Here is a 17908-nt window from a genome sequence, read left to right as displayed (position 1 = left end):
ATATTGATGTTTTACTACTTATTAAAAATTAGCCAAGAGCACGCTTTCTCGTCATCTTCTACCCAACAGCTGTTTACGCCTGGCTTGTTGTTGATGAGAAATCGTGTTTCGATTGTTGTGATAAAAGTGCTCCAGCGTCTGTGGGTACAAGTGGTGTGCGGATTTATCACAGGAAATGGTTAGTTTATTGACACAAGCTACTCCGTAAACATCGAGATGGCGTCAATCTTCTAAATACCTCGAGTTGTAAGTAAAAATGTTGAACGCGTTTTGGTGAGGTTTCCACTACGTTTGAGACCGTTTTCAGTACCCTCTGTTTAAATCTGTTTAAATCTTAAAATTTGGCCTTAATTTCTAACTTTGGGGAAAATACTTACTTCGAAAGGAGAGTAGAGGTCTTTAGCTCCGTTTCTCACCAACAACAAGTTGCGACTGATGCCCATCTCGGGTGTCAGGACGCGTTATAATGTACTTTTTCGGAGGGTGGCTTGCATTGATGGTAGCTGGCCTGCGTGGCCTGCTGTGATGATCTACCCTATAGCTACACTTCGAAACAAGCGAAAAAACAGTACTACCTAGGTATATAGCCTAGTAGCTAGGCTAGGTACCTAAAATCAATTCAAATCCGGAATTCGATGATGGTTTAGGCTCGATGATGGTTTAGGCTAAGTAAAAAATTAACCACCTAGCTATTTAGTAATCTCTGTCTACTGATGGTAAAAACACCAAGGATATAAAATAATTACGTAGGTAGTAGCTAGCTAGGCTAGCCAGCCACTGTGGTGTCATTTGAATTTTTACAATGGCTAGCTACCTAGTACCTAGGCTACTACCTACTACTAGTACCTAGTAGCTATCCTACCCTAGTAGGCTGATAAAAACAAAAGTAGTAGGCAGTACTTAACATAGAGAAGAATTAACATACCTAAATCACTCTATGTGGCATTTCTCCAACAACGCACTTACTTTAATAAGCTGAGCTGCACTATAATGTTACTTCCTAATCTTTCCTGGAGTTTTTTTTTCTTGCTTGCGTTTGGGGGTATGGTAGGGTCCCATGACCTGCGAGAATCAGCTGTTTACATTGGGTTTCCTCGGAGAGGCTTAAACTGGTGAAAAACATTGATCAACAAAGTGTGGCCAAGTCCATTCGCGAAGGTCTTTCAGGTACCCATCTTACCCCTCCCTTCGCACTGAAATTCATGCGTTACCTCCTAAGGACTTAAATATTAATGTGAGCTCATCTGATTTTCTCTTTTCCTTGGATGTACTGGTTTACTCAAATCTTTTTATATTCTTGTCATCCAACTGAGCCTTCATTTTATCTTTCCCCCATATAAGACATGCTTGAGCGTGATCGGTTCACCATCTGCTTAAATATCGTTTTGTCCCTTCAACTCCTGTTCACTCTCAATTAACCATCATATCGGAGAAGACAGACATTAATGAAAACATGAGTTTCCCTTATAATTTTGTGGTTGCGTTCTGTTGGAGTAACAGTTGGTATATTTTGACTCTCTCTCTCTCTCTCTCTCTCTCTCTCTCTCTCTCTCTCTCTCTCTCTCTCTCTCTCTCTCTCTCTCTCTCTCTCTGTGGTTAATGATGAAACTACTCATGGGGGCCAGGCTTGAAAACATCTCTCTACACCACGTTTCAGTGTCTTTACAATGCTTCATTACAACAATGCATAGTCCTAAATGATTTCTTGTTCATGTATAGTATATATATATATATATATATATATATATATATATATATATATATATATTATATATATATATATATATATATATATATATATATATATATATATACTATATATATATTAAGGAATAAGCCACGAAAGAAAGATACACAACGGAATTACTGCAAGATCTTTCGACTCAACGTCCTTTACTTAGCATTTCGTGGCTTATACCTTTATTTATGCATTTATCAAGTTCCAAACTTTCGTGATTCAGTTATACACACACACACACACACACACACAAACAAAACACATACACACTTACACACACGCACACACACCCACACACACATATATATATATATATATATATATATATATATATATATATATATATATATATATATATATATATATTTATATATGATATATATATATTTATATATATTATATATATATTTATAAAATATATATATATATATATAAATATATTATTATATAATATCTATATATATATATATATATATATATTCTACTCCACATTCTCAGTGTCATTACCAATGGTTCATATACACGAAGTTGACACCATGATAACAAAAATGCATAGTCCAATGATTTCTTATGATGCATACACACACACACACACACACACACACACACATATATATATATATATATATATATATATATACATATATATATATATATATATATATATATATATATATATATATAAGCATATATAGGCGAATATCACAGAAAATAATACGCAGGTTAGAATTTCTGATTATTTTTTTGCTGTAGTATTCGCTTATATCATGAAGTCACGTGCATCTACTGTGATTTTTAAGCACACACACACACACACACACACATATATATATATTATATATACCTATATATATATAGATATATATATATATATATATATATATATATATATATATATATATATATATATATATATATATGTGCTTAAAAATCACAGTAGATGCACGTGACTTCATAAATAAGCGAATTCCACAGGAAAATGATAGTCAGAAATCCAAGCGCTTTCGTCTTTACTCAGACATTGTCAAGGAGTTAATGAGGTACAATTGGAGAGAAAGGTCTCAGGTACAACACGAGATCAAGAATACCAGATGGTTAATTGTCAAAAGGGTAAAAATTAAAAGAGATAATCCAGGATTATTGGATATCACACGGTCACAAACCTAAACAGATTGACCCTAACCGAAATTACAAAGTTTCTTTACAGTCCAAATCATGTAAAAACTGAATATATCACTTTTGTTGCTTATATTTATCTACAACTTTTTTCATTATGAAAGCATCAAGTTTAAATAAACCAAGACTTAAATTTAGAACATTTCTATTATTTGACTTGATGAAACAAGATTCAGTAATATTCCTTTTAACTGTGTCATTACATGGGATTAAGGCTCTTGCTTGACTCCAGTTAATAGGATGGTCTAAATCTCTCATATGTACAAATAATGCATTCGATATTTGCCCAGTTCTCACAGAATACTGATGCTGTTTGAGACGTTGTGAAAGAGATTTACCGGTTTGTCCGTAATAGACTTTATCACACTTTTTGCAAAGAATTTCATATATGCAGCCTGGAAGATCTTTAGGAGAATTTTTGATTATTAAACTCTTGACATTAATATTACTGAAAACAACATTTATGTTAAAAAGCTTGAAAATTCTAGGAATATCTAAAAACCTTTCATCATAGGGTAATTTTAGAATGTTATTCTTACTAAATTCAAGTTTGTCATTAGTTGAATAAAATGAATGTTTTTCTAGCTCTTTTCCATGCCACATCTACAAAAGTCCTTGGGTATTTAAGTTTCATTGCAATATCATAAATAGTTTTAATTTCAGCGTCAATGAACTGCGGGCTACATCCCAGAAAAAACAGAGAATTTAACATTTTGATGGTGATTGGAGTAGTAATGAACAAAAGAGGCAATGTTAGTTGATTTTCGAAAGACTGAAAAGGTGAAATTTCTATCATTCCTATGGACAGTTACATCAAGAAAATTCAAATTACAATTTCTTTCTTCCTCTACAGTAAATTTTGTAGAAGGGACTAAATTATTGAGATTATTAAGGAATTCCTGGAGATTTTCGTGAACTGGCCAAATACAGAAGATATCATCCACATATCTAAACCAAATAACTTTTTGGGGCAAAATTCTTGGTAAGAGTTTTGTCTCAAAAAATTCCATGTAAATATTGCTAAGGACAGGAGATAAGGGATTACCCATAGCCATGCCAAACTTTTGTACAAAAAATTCCCCATTAAAACAAAATTTACTATCTTTGATACATAACCTTATGAGACTAATGAGGTTTGCCACACTTAAGGGAATGTCATGACGTTCTAATTCCTCCTCCAAATATTCAAGTAAGTCATCTACAGGCACTTTTGTAAATAAAGAGAAAACATCAAAACTAACCATATTAAAATCAAAATTCAAACTTAAACTATTCAATTTGTTTATAAAATCAACATTGTTTTTAACATTCGTGTTAGAAATGTTTCCTACCAAAGGAGTAAGAATTTTTACAAGCCATTTAGATAAATTATACATAACTGAGCCCACTGAACTAATGATTGGTCTGATAGGGTTATTGATTTTATGTGTCTTGACTAAACATACATATAAGGTAGGGAGGCGCATTGCGGTGTAAACTGTTTAATTAAATGGTCCAAGCCCTTCAAAATGGATTTAATTTGTTTATTAAAATGGGAGTTCACTGTCTGTGTAGGGTCAGACCTCAGTTTCGTTTAAGTATCAGTATCATTTAGCAATGTCATTATTTTACTTATATAGTCACTTTTATTACCACTGCATTAGATTTATCTGCTTTAGTCACTTTCACTGTATCGTCTCCTTTAATTTTCTTAAAAGCCTGGAGAAATCTCACGGGTACATTAGGGGGAGAAGGTTTACTCATAGCACCATACACAATACCTTTACAAATATTGATATCATCAGGGCATGGGTTTTGATTAAATTTTTCTGAATAACAAAAGGATTTTGAGATGTTGACACACTCCAGGTTACCATTAAATACACCAAAGCTTAACCCATATCCCAAAGCCCCTGTCGTTTGTCTGATAAATTAATCATGAAGTCCATATTGGCATGCTTAGTCCAGTCACTTTCAGCAATAAGATTCTTCAGCTTGACTTGAAGCTTCCTTTCAAGACGGTTGCAGCACTTTCTCAATTTTCCGTAGCAATAATCCAGCATCCGATTCTTCCAATCGACAGGAACCGTCTGATTAAAGCCATACCGTCTGCTTCTAAGTGTACGAAACGCATCATCTACTTCCACTTTTGTGATGTCGATGTGTTACTGAAGTATGATGCGTTGAAACTCGTCGAAAGGTCGCTCTGCTAGACGAAGAATTCTCACTGGTAAAATCGACTTGGGCATCACTTGCTGGTTCATAAAACTTCTGTAGAAAGTTAAGTCGGAGTTTCAGTTTGTGAGCGATGATAAGAGCATTACAGAAGGATGTCACGAATAGAACAAGGCTCGGAAAATTCAAAGAAAAGGCGTAGAAGTTGTGTGTGGTTTCCATTATGCTTAAAAAATCACAGTAGATGCACGTGACCTCATAAATAAGCGAATTCCACAGGAAAATGATAGTCAGAAATCCAAGTGCTTTCGTCTTTACTCAGACACTGTCAAGGAGTTAATGAGGTACAATTGGAGAGAAAGGTCTCAGGTACAACACAAGATCAAGAATACCAGATGGTTAATTGTCAAAAGGGTAAAAATTAAAAGAGATAATCCAGGATTATCGGATCACACGGTCACAAACCTAAACAGATTGACCCTAACCGAAATTACAAAGTTTCTTTACAGTCCAAAACATGTAAAAACTGAATATATTAATTTTGTTGCTTATATTTGTCTACAACTTTTTTCATTATGAAAGCATCAAGTTTAAATAAACCAAGACTTAAATTTAGAACATTTCTATTATTTGACTTAATGAAACAAGATTCAGTGATATTCCTTTTAACTGTGTCATTACATGGGATTAAGGCTCTTGCTTGACTCCAGTTAATAGGATGGTCTAAATCTCTCATATGTACGAATAATGCATTCGATATTTGCCCAGTTCTCACAGAATACTGATGATGTTTGAGACATTGTGAAAGAGATTTACCGGTTTGTTCGTAATAGACTTTATCAAACTTTTTGCAAGGAATTTCATATATGCAGTCTGGAAGATCTTTAGGAGAATTTTTGATTATTAAACTCTTGACATTAATATTACTGAAAACAACATTTGTGTTAAAAAGCTTGAAAATTCTAGGAATATCTAAAAACCTTTCATTATAGGGTAATTTTAGAAGGTTATTCTTACTAAATTCAAGTTTGTCATTAGTTGAATAAAATGTTTTTCTAGCTCTTTTCCATGCCACATCTTCAAAAGTCCTTGGGGATTTTTAATTTCATTGCAATATCATAAATAGTTTTAATTTCAGTGTCAATAAACTGCGGGCTACAGGCACGTAAAGCCCTCAGAAACATCCCAGAAAAAACAGAGAATTTAACACTTTGATGGTGATTGGAGTAGTAATGAACAAAAGAGGCAATGTTAGTTGACTTTCGAAAGACTGAAAAGGTGAAATTTCTATCATTTCTATGGACAGTTACATCAAGAAAATTCAAATTACAATTTCTTTCTTCCTCTACAGTAAATTTTATAGAAGGGACTAAATTATTGAGATTATTAAGGAATTCCTGGAGATTTTCGTGAACTGGCCAAATACAGAAGATATCATCCACATATCTAAACCAAATAACTTTTTGGGGCAAAATTCTTGGTAAGAGTTTTGTCTTAAAAAACTCCATGTAAATATTGCTAAGGACAGGAGATAAGGGATTACCCATAGCCATGCCAAACTTTTGTACAAAAAATTCCCCATTAAAACAAAATTTACTATCTTTGATACATCTTATGAGACTAATGAGGTTTGCCACACTTAAGGGAATGTCATGACGTTCTAATTCCTCCTCCAAATATTCAAGTAAGTCATCTACAGGCACTTTTGTAAATAAAGAGACAACATCAAAACTAACCATATTAAAATCAAAATTCAAACTTAAACGATTCAATTTGTTTATAAAATCAACATTGTTTTTAACATTCGTGTTAGAAATGTTTCCTACCAAAGGAGTAAGAATTTTTACAAGCCATTTAGATAAATTATACGTAACTGAGCCCACTGAACTAATGATTGGTCTGATAGGGTTATTGAATTTAGTAAGAATAACATTCTAAAATTACCCTATAATGAAAGGTTTTTAGATATTCCTAGAATTTTCAAGCTTTTTAACACAAATGTTGTTTTCAGTAATATTAATGTCAAGAGTTTAATAATCAAAAATTCTCCTAAAGATCTTCCAGACTGCATATATGAAATTCCTTGCAAAAAGTTTGATAAAGTCTATTACGAACAAACCGGTAAATCTCTTTCACAATGTCTCAAACATCATCAGTATTCTGTGAGAACTGGGCAAATATCGAATGCATTATTCGTACATATGAGAGATTTAGACCATCCTATTAACTGGAGTCAAGCAAGAGCCTTAATCCCATGTAATGACACAGTTAAAAGGAATATCACTGAATCTTGTTTCATTAAGTCAAATAATAGAAATGTTCTAAATTTAAGTCTTGGTTTATTTAAACTTGATGCTTTCATAATGAAAAAAGTTGTAGATAAATATAAGCAACAAAATTAATATATTCAGTTTTTACATGTTTTGAACTGTAAAGAAACTTTGTAATTTCGGTTAGGGTCAATCTGTTTAGGTTTGTGACCGTGTGATATCCGATAATCCTGGATTATCTCTTTTAATTTTTACCCATTTGACAGTTAACCATCTAGTATTCCTGATCTTGTGTTGTAACTGAGACCTTTCTCTCCAATTGTACCTCATTAACTCCTTGACAGTGTCTGAGTAAAGACGAAAGCACTTGGATTTCTGACTATAATTTTCCTGTGGAATTGCGATTATATATATATATATATATATATTATATATATATATATATATACATATATATATATATATATATATATATATATATATATATATATTATATATATTTATATATGCTTATTATTATCATTGTTATTATTATTATTATTATTCCCCTTTTTCTTTGATTTTGATGAACGGTAGTTGGCAGATGGAGGTAATTGCAATTATTTTCACCAAATAGACGTATCAATCTAAAATTATTAGAATGTTCGTCCTATAGTATAGTATATCAGACATTATGACAGACCTCTGATCTAAATTTTACTTTTTGTTGAAGGAATTTTTTCGATTTTTTTTTTTTACTTTGGGTTGTTTTACAAGGTCATGGGTCAGTTTATAGGTCAGCATTTTGATTTTTATCTGATGTTGATGAAACTTGGTAGATAGGTATTTTGTGAAGTAGTGAGTACCTTTCCCATTATTTCTTAATAATTTAATATATTTCTCAGATTCACAGGCAAATTCAAATGTCAAAATTGTATTTTTCTTTGGTTTTATGAATTTTGTTTGCATTAACTTTTGGAGTTTGACGATTATTTTCCAAAAGTTGCCTTTATCCTGATTTTTCATGTAAAAGAAGACTTAAAGACCAACTTTGTAATGATCAACGTTTTATTTTTTTTTTTTATTTTAATGAAAATTGGTATGTGGGTGCTTTCGGTTTGGTGATTGCTTCCTGTGTATACTTCTTTTAACCTTCACATTTCAAAATCACCTTGTGTTTGGAGGGAGTTTTATTTGTAATTTATTTTAATGAAACTTGGCAGATGAGAAACTTTTGGAGGTAATGATTGATTCTCTAAGTCAGTTTCTTGTAAAAATAATTCTATTCTCAGAATTCGATGAAACTTCGAAAGTAGATACTTGATTATTGGATTGGTGATTATTTCCCCCACATATTTTTGAACCTATTTAAAACAGCACTTTGTTCTAACCTCAAAAACTATTGTTATATGGCGGTGCTGGTCGTGGGAATCTGTCTAAACGTGTAACCTAAAATTTAAGTTCTCTGGGTGAAACGGAAGCTCCTGGATGGTGGGATAGTAGTATTGTAATAGGAAAAATATTCCTTTAATTATTAGTGATTTATTTAGGAATTGATTCATCATCCTTCTCTAATATCTTTACTGTTGTAAGAGTGATTGGAACTATGAAATAGTTTCGTTTTTGTTGTGACACGAGGCGTAGCGGCAGCCAGTCCCTTGTTTTGTTTATCTGTCGCTTTGAGTATGGGAGCGCTGCCCTGAATCTTTCGTCTGCATTTTGGTAACACTAAAAGACCATGTAAGGATCACGAATGCTTTCATGTGAGGAGGACGTCAACCGGTCCATCCTTCATTTTGGCTATTTCACCAAGTTATTAATACAAATGATTATCTGTCCCTTGCAAGGGATCTAGTCCAGGAGTTCTGAAGACTAGGTAAAATAACCAAGTCCAGGAGACTATAGGCCTGGGAGAAATCTGGCATGATGTAATGAGTAATAAAGAAACAAGCTGAGTACCAGGAATTTTCTTCAATACCCCTAAAATGGAAATCAGCACTTCAATTGCCTTTCAGTGGGAAGACATCACCTCGTCTCATCAGTAATAAGACCCATACACACAAGGAATATCATGTAATAACAGGTAGGATAGGCCTACCCTATTTCCCAGGCAGCGTAAACGTCAGCCTTCATACCCACCGTGTCAACTATGACACAGTACCATTCTCCGACCCCAGTCTCCAGGCAAGAAGACTGACAACAGTGCATATACTGTAGTAGTATTATTCTCGTATCTTAATGTCATGGTGAGGGAAAATCCTTCCGTGACAGTATTTCACATGCTCCAATTTGTTACAGATCTTTAGCTAATTATATCTTCAGAACTAACATTATTCTTATAGTTAAATCGGCCAGCTTTCATCGCAATTCAAATAAAACACAATATACTCTATGGCATCAGCACTTGGTTAACGTCACATTCTGGCATGATTACATTTAAGTGCAACTGGGTTATATAAGTTTTGTTCCTCAGAGCAAATGAGATTTATACTTCAAATAATAATAATAATAATAATAATAATAATAATAATAATAATAATAATAATAATAATAATAATAATAATAATAATAAAGGAACCTGGAAAAACTGTAAGCCGAAGCAGCTCCAGGACTCATGCAGAAATATGCTCCTAGAAACAGGACTCCTAGAGGTGGGATGCAACCCTGAACTCAAAAAGAAAAAAAAAACAGTCGAATAGGATTACTGTAATAATATAATAATAATAATAATAATAATAATAATAAATAATAATAATAATAATAATAATAATAATAATAATAATAATAATAATAATTATTATTATTATTATTATTATTATTATAATCGGAGGCAATATATCATTACTAGAAGTTTTCTTTTGCTTAAAGATCGTTGGCCGACCATCGTTTGTGATTCCTCCCGAAAGTTGACGGTGTAGATTTCAGAAGCGAAGTGAATGTTTAAAGAATGGTGTCATTTTCCTAAAGTTCTAACTGGCATGCGTGAGAGATAAACACTCATTAAATAGAGAGGTACACGAGATAATGTCTCATTATTTATAAAATCAGACAGAAAAATATGAATTTTTCGTGCATCTTTAGGTCTTTTGATTTATTGTTAACACAAAAATAAAAATGATTCATTACAGTAAGTTACCGGTTATGCTAACAGCAGTTACTTAATTGTGTTGTCCCCTATCTATACACTGGTACAAAGTCTACGGACAGACAGGGTTATCATTCCTTTTCAAAAACCTAACCAAAAACATGTCTACGTCAGTCTCATATAGAAAGTCTGTGCTTAAGGTTTATAAGGGGAAGGCGACAAAAGAAAGTGAACCGTGTAGTATAGCTACTCTTAGGTTTAAAGGCTTAAAGGTTTTGTGCTGAAAACCAAGAGATTCGAACAAGTCTAAAAAAGAGGATATTGCAACTTGAAGCTCTTCAAAAACGCCAATGACTTTAGTTATCTTAAACTTTAGTGCTCCTATTTTTCTTATTAACCGTCAGGATGCCGACTTTGCAACTCCTAGTATATAGAAAATTTAATAGGCACACCATTGTTCATCGGCAATACAGTCGGTATCGCCGCGGATAAGTACCCTAGATCTACCTACATAATTCCAACATTACCACTGAATAAGTCAAAATTCTAAAAGGAAAAAAGAAAAACTTTTAACCTCAGGATTAGAGTTGTTATAAAATATTTAAAATGTTACCCTTAACTAATTTAATAGAAAACTGTACTCGCTATAGCCATGACAGAAAACGTAACTTAGCCGTTCACACTAATGAGCATCCGAGCTTATGCGTTGCTTTTGACAAATATGGCAACGCGAGGACTTTTGACGAGCACTTTGGCGTGATGTTTAATTGTGTGTGTGTGCGTGTGTGTCTGTGTTTTTGTTGTTATCTGACGGGTAAGATTTTTCTTAAAATGAGGTGACTGATCTAAGTGATTTTAGAGTAGGCCGAATCTGTGTAGATCGTCGTAACAACAAAATAAATTCATATACATTAAAAATGTCTACTTTCTTAGGTGACATAGGCCTGCAATGATAGACCCCCCCAACCCCATCCCATGAATCCCCCCCCCCCCCCCCCCCCCCCCCTCTCACTCCAAAGAAAAGGGGAGGCACCTGCTGATCACACTCACACAGCAGCTGGCAGGCAGGCAGGCACGTTTCACGGATCTATCGAGCAAACAAGAAGCGGCTGAATAGCAACTGAGGATGAACAGTGCGCCATAAGGGAACGAGTTGTGCCTTGCCTTTACAGCGTACGTACAAATAGCTGAGACTTCCGTTAGTGCGAGAATGCTAGTCAAGGGTTATCTTTAAATTTAAGTTACTGATATTGAACATGTGAATGAACATATGATGCATTTTTTTTTTTAGCTGATAGGTAAGATGGTCGAAAGACCGTGGTAGGGAATAGTTTAGCAAGATAAGTATTAGTTAGAGTAAAGAGTGGTTTATCCACAATTTTATTTGGGTAAAGGTACAATTTTTCTTACTATGGCCATAATATTAACATATTACAAGAATGATTTTACATTATATTAACATGGTGGATTGTAGTACAGATTACATATTTTGAATTTTATTTTTTAATAGTATAATTTTATTTAACAAAAGTTCTGGTTTTTTAACTTTAACCTTAATGAACCAAACAAAAACTTCTTTCAGTTTTCTTCTGAAGATTGAAAAAGAAACCCACAAATTCAATTTGTAACTTGTTTACTTCTAAGTATTTACATTTAGTTTTACTCCACACTCGAGTACTTTCAGGCCCTTCTGTGGCCCATTCTCAAGAGATGTTTGGGATGTTAGCCTGGGTCAAGGCCCAGCAGTCTTCTGGAACTTCTTCTCGTTATGGTGTCATTTATGCGATGGCTGTTCTGGTTTTCTTGAGAGTTGCCAATCCCCTCTTGTCGCTCTGATATCCTGAGCTGATGGTCAATGGGATTCACCCTTGTGGTAAGGGTGTGATCACCGAAAGTCTGTTGGGCAGGAAACCTAATCTCCAGGTCAGCAGGGTCAATCTTAGCTTCTTTTAATATCAAAGCTCGGCTTATGGGATCTTCTGAGGTAAAACCTTTGTTTCCTTCAATTACTTTGATCTCTCTGATAAGTGCACCTTCTACTACCCTCCTGTGACTAATTTTGTTGCTTTTGTATATAAGCCTACTGTTTTTGAAATCCATCCTATGGTCATTTTCCCAACAATGTCTAGCTATAGCACTCCCCTGAGAGTTAAGCTGTAATGCCCTTCTATGTTCTTGGACTCTAGTCCTTATTCCCCTACCTGATTCCCCCACATATCTGTCTCCACAATTATTGCAATTGATTATGTATACCCCCGCTACATCATCTGTATTACAGTCTTCTCCTTCCAATTTATTTTTACATACTTTGTTTTTTAAGGTATTATCAAAGGTATATACAAATTTATATTGACTTTCTTTCATTTTTGAAGTGATTTGTTTCATTTTAGGCATAAAAGGGAGGGCAACTATTTTCTTGTTTTCTTTATTCCATGTACTCTCTACATTCGCTCTGTAAAATATTTTTCTAGCTTTGTTGAGTGCCCTTTTTCTGAACCATTCCGGGTATGCTAATGCATCGAAGCTTTTATCGATGTAATTTATTTCTTGCTCTATCTTGCAAGGGTCACACGTTCTCATTGCCCTAAGAAATAAACCTGTTAGAACCCCTATTTTTTTTATATTATGACTATGAAAAGAGAAGAAATGAATATATGAGTTTGTATGTGTGGGCTTTCTATATGTGCTGAATTCATATCCTGTTTCTTTTCTTTCTATGAGTATGTCTAAAAAGGGCAGTTTATTATTGTTACTTTTCTCTAAAGTGAACTGGATATTGTTATCAAACTTATTGAGCTCATCTAGAAAAGTTTCTATTTTATTTCCATCCCCTTGCAGAATAGCAAAAATATCATCCATGTATCTCCACCATCCTTGCAGTTTTAAGTTAGGGACATTCACATTAGGAACTAGATTAGTTTCGAAATATTCCATATAGATGTTAGCGAGTATAGGTGATAATGAGGACCCCATAGCTACTCCATATTTCTGTTGTACATGTCCCTCAAACGTGAAATAAGTATCACTGACACACAATTTGATCAACTCGAGGAAGACGCCTATTTCGATGTTTGGATTGAAAATACCCTCATTATGTTTAGTCTGTAGGAATTCTAATACTTTATCTAAGGGGACATTGGTGAATAATGCTACTACATCAAAACTAACCATGTGTCCCTTTATATTCTTTTTCTTAACTTTGTTTATGAAATCTACTGAATGTTTAATATAGGATTCTGAAAATATACCTAAGTATATTCCTAGTTCTCCAGCTAACCACACAGCTAAGTTTTTGTTAGGAGATTTCCTACTAGAAACAATAGGGCGTAGTGGGCAGCCATCCTTGTGTATTTTGGGGCTGCCATATATATATGCAAGTTCAGGTAATTTACTTGAGAATAATTTATTGCATAGCATGTCCTTCCCATTACCTAGTCTACTGATTATTTTCTTCACATTCTGCAAGGGGATGGAAATAAAATAGAAACTTTTCTAGATGAGCTCAATAAGTTTGATAACAATATCCAGTTCACTTTAGAGAAAAGTAACAATAATAAACTGCCCTTTTTAGACATACTCATAGAAAGAAAAGAAATAGGATATGAATTCAGCACATATAGAAAGCCCACACATACAAACTCATATATTCATTTCTTCTCTTTTCATAGTCATAATATAAAAATAGGGGTTCTAACAGGTTTATTTCTTAGGGCAATGAGAACGTGTGACCCTTACAAGATAGAGCAAGAAATAAATTACATCGATAAAAGCTTCGATGCATTAGCATACCCGGAATGGTTCAGAAAAAGGGCACTCAACAAAGCTAGAAAAATATTTTACAGAGCGAATGTAGAGAGTACATGGAATAAAGAAAACAAGAAAATAGTTGCCCTCCCTTTTATGCCTAAAATGAAACAAATCACTTCAAAAATGAAAGAAAGTCAATATAAATTTGTATATACCTTTGATAATACCTTAAAAAACAAAGTATGTAAAAATAAATTGGAAGGAGAAGACGGTAATACAGATGATGTAGCGGGGGTATACATAATCAATTGCAATAATTATGGAGACAGATATGTGGGGGAATCAGGTAGGGGAATAAGGACTAGAGTCCAAGAACATAGAAGGGCATTACAGCTTAACTCTCAGGGGAGTGCTATAGCTAGACATTGTTGGGAAAATGACCATAGGATGGATTTCAAAAAAAGTAGGCTTATATACAAAAGCAACAAAATTAGTCACAGGAGGGTAGTAGAAGGTGCACTTATCAGAGAGATCAAAGTAATTGAAGGAAACAAAGGTTTTACCTCAGAAGATCCCATAAGCCGAGCTTTGATATTAAAAGAAGCTAAGATTGACCCTGCTGACCTGGAGATTAGGTTTCCTGCCCAACAGACTTTCGGTGACCACACCCTTACCACAAGGGTGAATCCCATTGACCATCAGCTCAGGATATCAGAGCGACAAGAGGGGATTGGCAACTCTCAAGAAAACCAGAACAGCCATCGCATAAATGACACCACAACGAGAAGAAGTTCCAGAAGACTGCTGGGCCTTGACCCAGGCTAACATCCCAAACATCTCTTGAGAATGGGCCACAGAAGGGCCTGAAAGTACTCGAGTGTGGAGTAAAACTAAATGTAAATACTTAGAAGTAAACAAGTTACAAATTGAATTTGTGGGTTTCTTTTTTAACCTTAATGTTAACCTATAATGATTTTGCAATATATTTACATAGTAAATTCTACATATTACTTTTTCACAAGAGGTTAATCGCGATGAATATATGAAAATACTCTTTCTTCTCCACCATCTGTGGTCTGTAGTGTTTGGGTGGTTTCTCTGTTCTGCTTCCGATTCCTCTGTTAATTCACAATTGTATTTAACTAGTTTACTCCATACATTGGTTGTCGGTCTGTATAATCTCTGAATAATTGGTTCTAATTTGTATTTTTTGTGTATTTGTTCTATATTCATACCGTCATCTACTTGATTGTTTCTCACTGCAGACCTTTATTTGTTTGTATGGTGCTTTTACGTTGCATGGAATTCAGCAACGGGACCAACGGCTTTACGTGACTTCCGAACCACGTCGAGAGTGAACTTCTATCACCAGAAATACACATCTCTCACTCCTCAATGGAATGGCCGAAAATCGAACCCGCGACCACCGAGGTGGGACGCCACACCATACCAACCACGCCCTTGAGGTACATTTATGCAGACCTTAGTTTCTCATTTTGTAATTTTTGTAATGCACTTATATTGGAAGCCGATGCTAACTAAACGCGTGGGTATTGGTGGATATTCCATTATTGGTCTGATTAAACTTTTGTAGAAATGGATTTTGATATTTGTGTTCATATTCCTAAGCATTTTTAGCTTTATTCCTCTTTGTCCGAATTGCATTCCTCGTATTCTTGTGCTTTTAGTAAAATTCATTGGCTGTGCAGGTTTGTATGCAGATACTGATACTAGTTGGAATTCAGTTATTTGTCTTTATCTTCCACTACTTTTCAAACTGATTTATTTTTCCAATTGTTTTTTGTGCTATTTGTCTGTTCAAAGTTGTCCCTTCTTCGTGTACGTTTTTCTGGGTGTATAATTATTTGAGTTATATCATCTGCAAAGCACTCACCCTGCGGTGGGTGTGTACGAATATTACCACCGAGTCCTGCGTGTCGTAAACGGCGACTAAAAGGACAGCAGCTGCCTTGCAGTTTTATTTTATTTATTTATTTTTTTTTTTTTTGTAAAAGGCTAGTAGCTGTGGAACTGCTGCCTTGTAGTTATATTTCTTAAATATGTTAAATATGCAGGTTCTCTCTCTTTTTCTATAATTTTACAGGGACGTATTCAATGAGGCACACACACACACACACACACACACACACACACACACACACACACACATATATATATATATATATATATATATATATATATATACATACTCAGTTAAATGAGTAAATACAAGTGATACCGTACAACTTTGTAAGATTTACGTCTAATGTATCATTCCCTCTCCCCTCCCGCGTCCTTAACGAGGGGTAAGGAACTGTCAAGTAAATAAGGTAGCAAAATATTCACCAGAATCTTGGGTTTGGCAGATAAATGTTTCTAATGGTAAATTTGCCTAGTCTAAAAGGCAGTGGCAGTAACCAGTCATTCAGCATCTCGTTAGTGATTTCTTCAACTACTTTTGCATGTTCTTTATATCACACCCATAGATGTTAGGATGGAGGTTATGTATTTACCAGCGTCTTTAGTGTCCTTCGTAGTTTGCCTGATTGTCCAACAGATAATCTGAAAGGGTTTTGACAGCTTTCTATTCGATTTTCTGAGACGTGTTCGGATTTGGAGGATGGGGATCGGTTCTCTCTATCTCTCGTGTAATTGTCGGAAGTGCGAGTTCCTTAGGTACTTCTATCTATTGCTGCTATATAGTCTGACATATTGTCAAAATATTCTCTTCAATAGCAATGAAGTGAATGAATAAAGTGTGAAAATTAGTCACTTTTCTACCTAGTGCTATCGTGAAAATAATCCTCAAAAGTGCATGATTGGTTTGTTCAGCAAACACGACGCACAAATATGAATCGTATTTTACTTTATCAACCTGCAACATCACGACAGGACATTACCCTGTGTGTGAAGCCCCTTCCACAAGAGGGGCAAATGCATTGCAGGCAGACACTGTTATCAGTTTTGAGTGGATGGCGATCACGAGTGTGGTCCAAGTCATAGGTTCGCCTGCCTGTGACTATTGCCTCCCTTGGACTGTTTGATCTGGTAACACTGTTGACAAGCAAGAGAATTACAGGCAAATCAGAGTGCCCGTCGTGTCTTTGCCCCTCGTTGGAAGGGGCTTAAGCGACGAATCTCAATAACGATGTGCAGTAGAATGAACCAAATTGAGGTACGGTTGTTGAAAATACGTACAGTGAGGGCGTGTGCACTGAGCGGATGTGCAATTAAAGATTAAAAACTATTATTTTTGTTTATAAGAGAGTGTGTACCGTAGAGGTGTGCTCATTCTTTAAAGGAGCATCTTTATTCTTCTGTATATATATAAGCTTTTCTCTTATATATATATATATTATATTATACCTATATATATATATATATATATATATAAGATATTATAATATATATATATATCCCGGGTATTATAAAACAGGGTTATACACCCGTGACTGGGTTATAGAGCCAAATGCATGGGCATTAATTTAATTTACTGTTATGAAACTTTATTCTAAAATGGTATACTAATTTACAACCAAGAGTGCAGGAACGAATGACTGTGCACTTCCTCAGCGCACAATTCTTACCCGTTTACTCTTTCATTGTTCCCCGAGGTAGCTACTCCTTACGTTTGCACTTCATTAATGGCAATTCTACACAGTCACACCCTTTCATTGGATGGTTCTTTAAAGAATGAGCATTTCTATGTTACACACTCTCTCATAAACAAAAAGTATAGTTTTTAATCTTTTATTGCAC

The 17908-nt window shown here is 34.4% G+C and overlaps 1 protein-coding gene across 3 annotated transcripts in view; it reads right to left on the bottom strand.

The window, feature by feature from the left end:
• The window catches only part of LOC135225834 (ATP-binding cassette sub-family C member 10-like), a 307903-nt gene extending 306599 nt beyond the window's left edge, over positions 1 to 1304 (bottom strand). The window contains exon 1 of one of the 3 annotated variants that reach the window (XM_064265370.1): positions 967 to 1304. The gene's annotated coding sequence lies outside the window, so the exon portion shown is untranslated. Of the gene's footprint in view, positions 1 to 925 lie in introns of all 3 variants that reach the window. The other 2 variants (XM_064265366.1, XM_064265365.1) reach the window with 2 other exon arrangements.
• Positions 1305 to 17908: the final 16604 nt, after the last annotated feature.

The sequence above is a fragment of the Macrobrachium nipponense genome, chromosome 13, assembly GCF_015104395.2.
Source record: "Macrobrachium nipponense isolate FS-2020 chromosome 13, ASM1510439v2, whole genome shotgun sequence".
NCBI lineage: Eukaryota > Metazoa > Arthropoda > Malacostraca > Decapoda > Palaemonidae > Macrobrachium > Macrobrachium nipponense.
The sequence above is the reverse complement of the archived record's forward strand: the minus strand, read 5'-3'. Positions and strand labels throughout refer to the sequence as shown.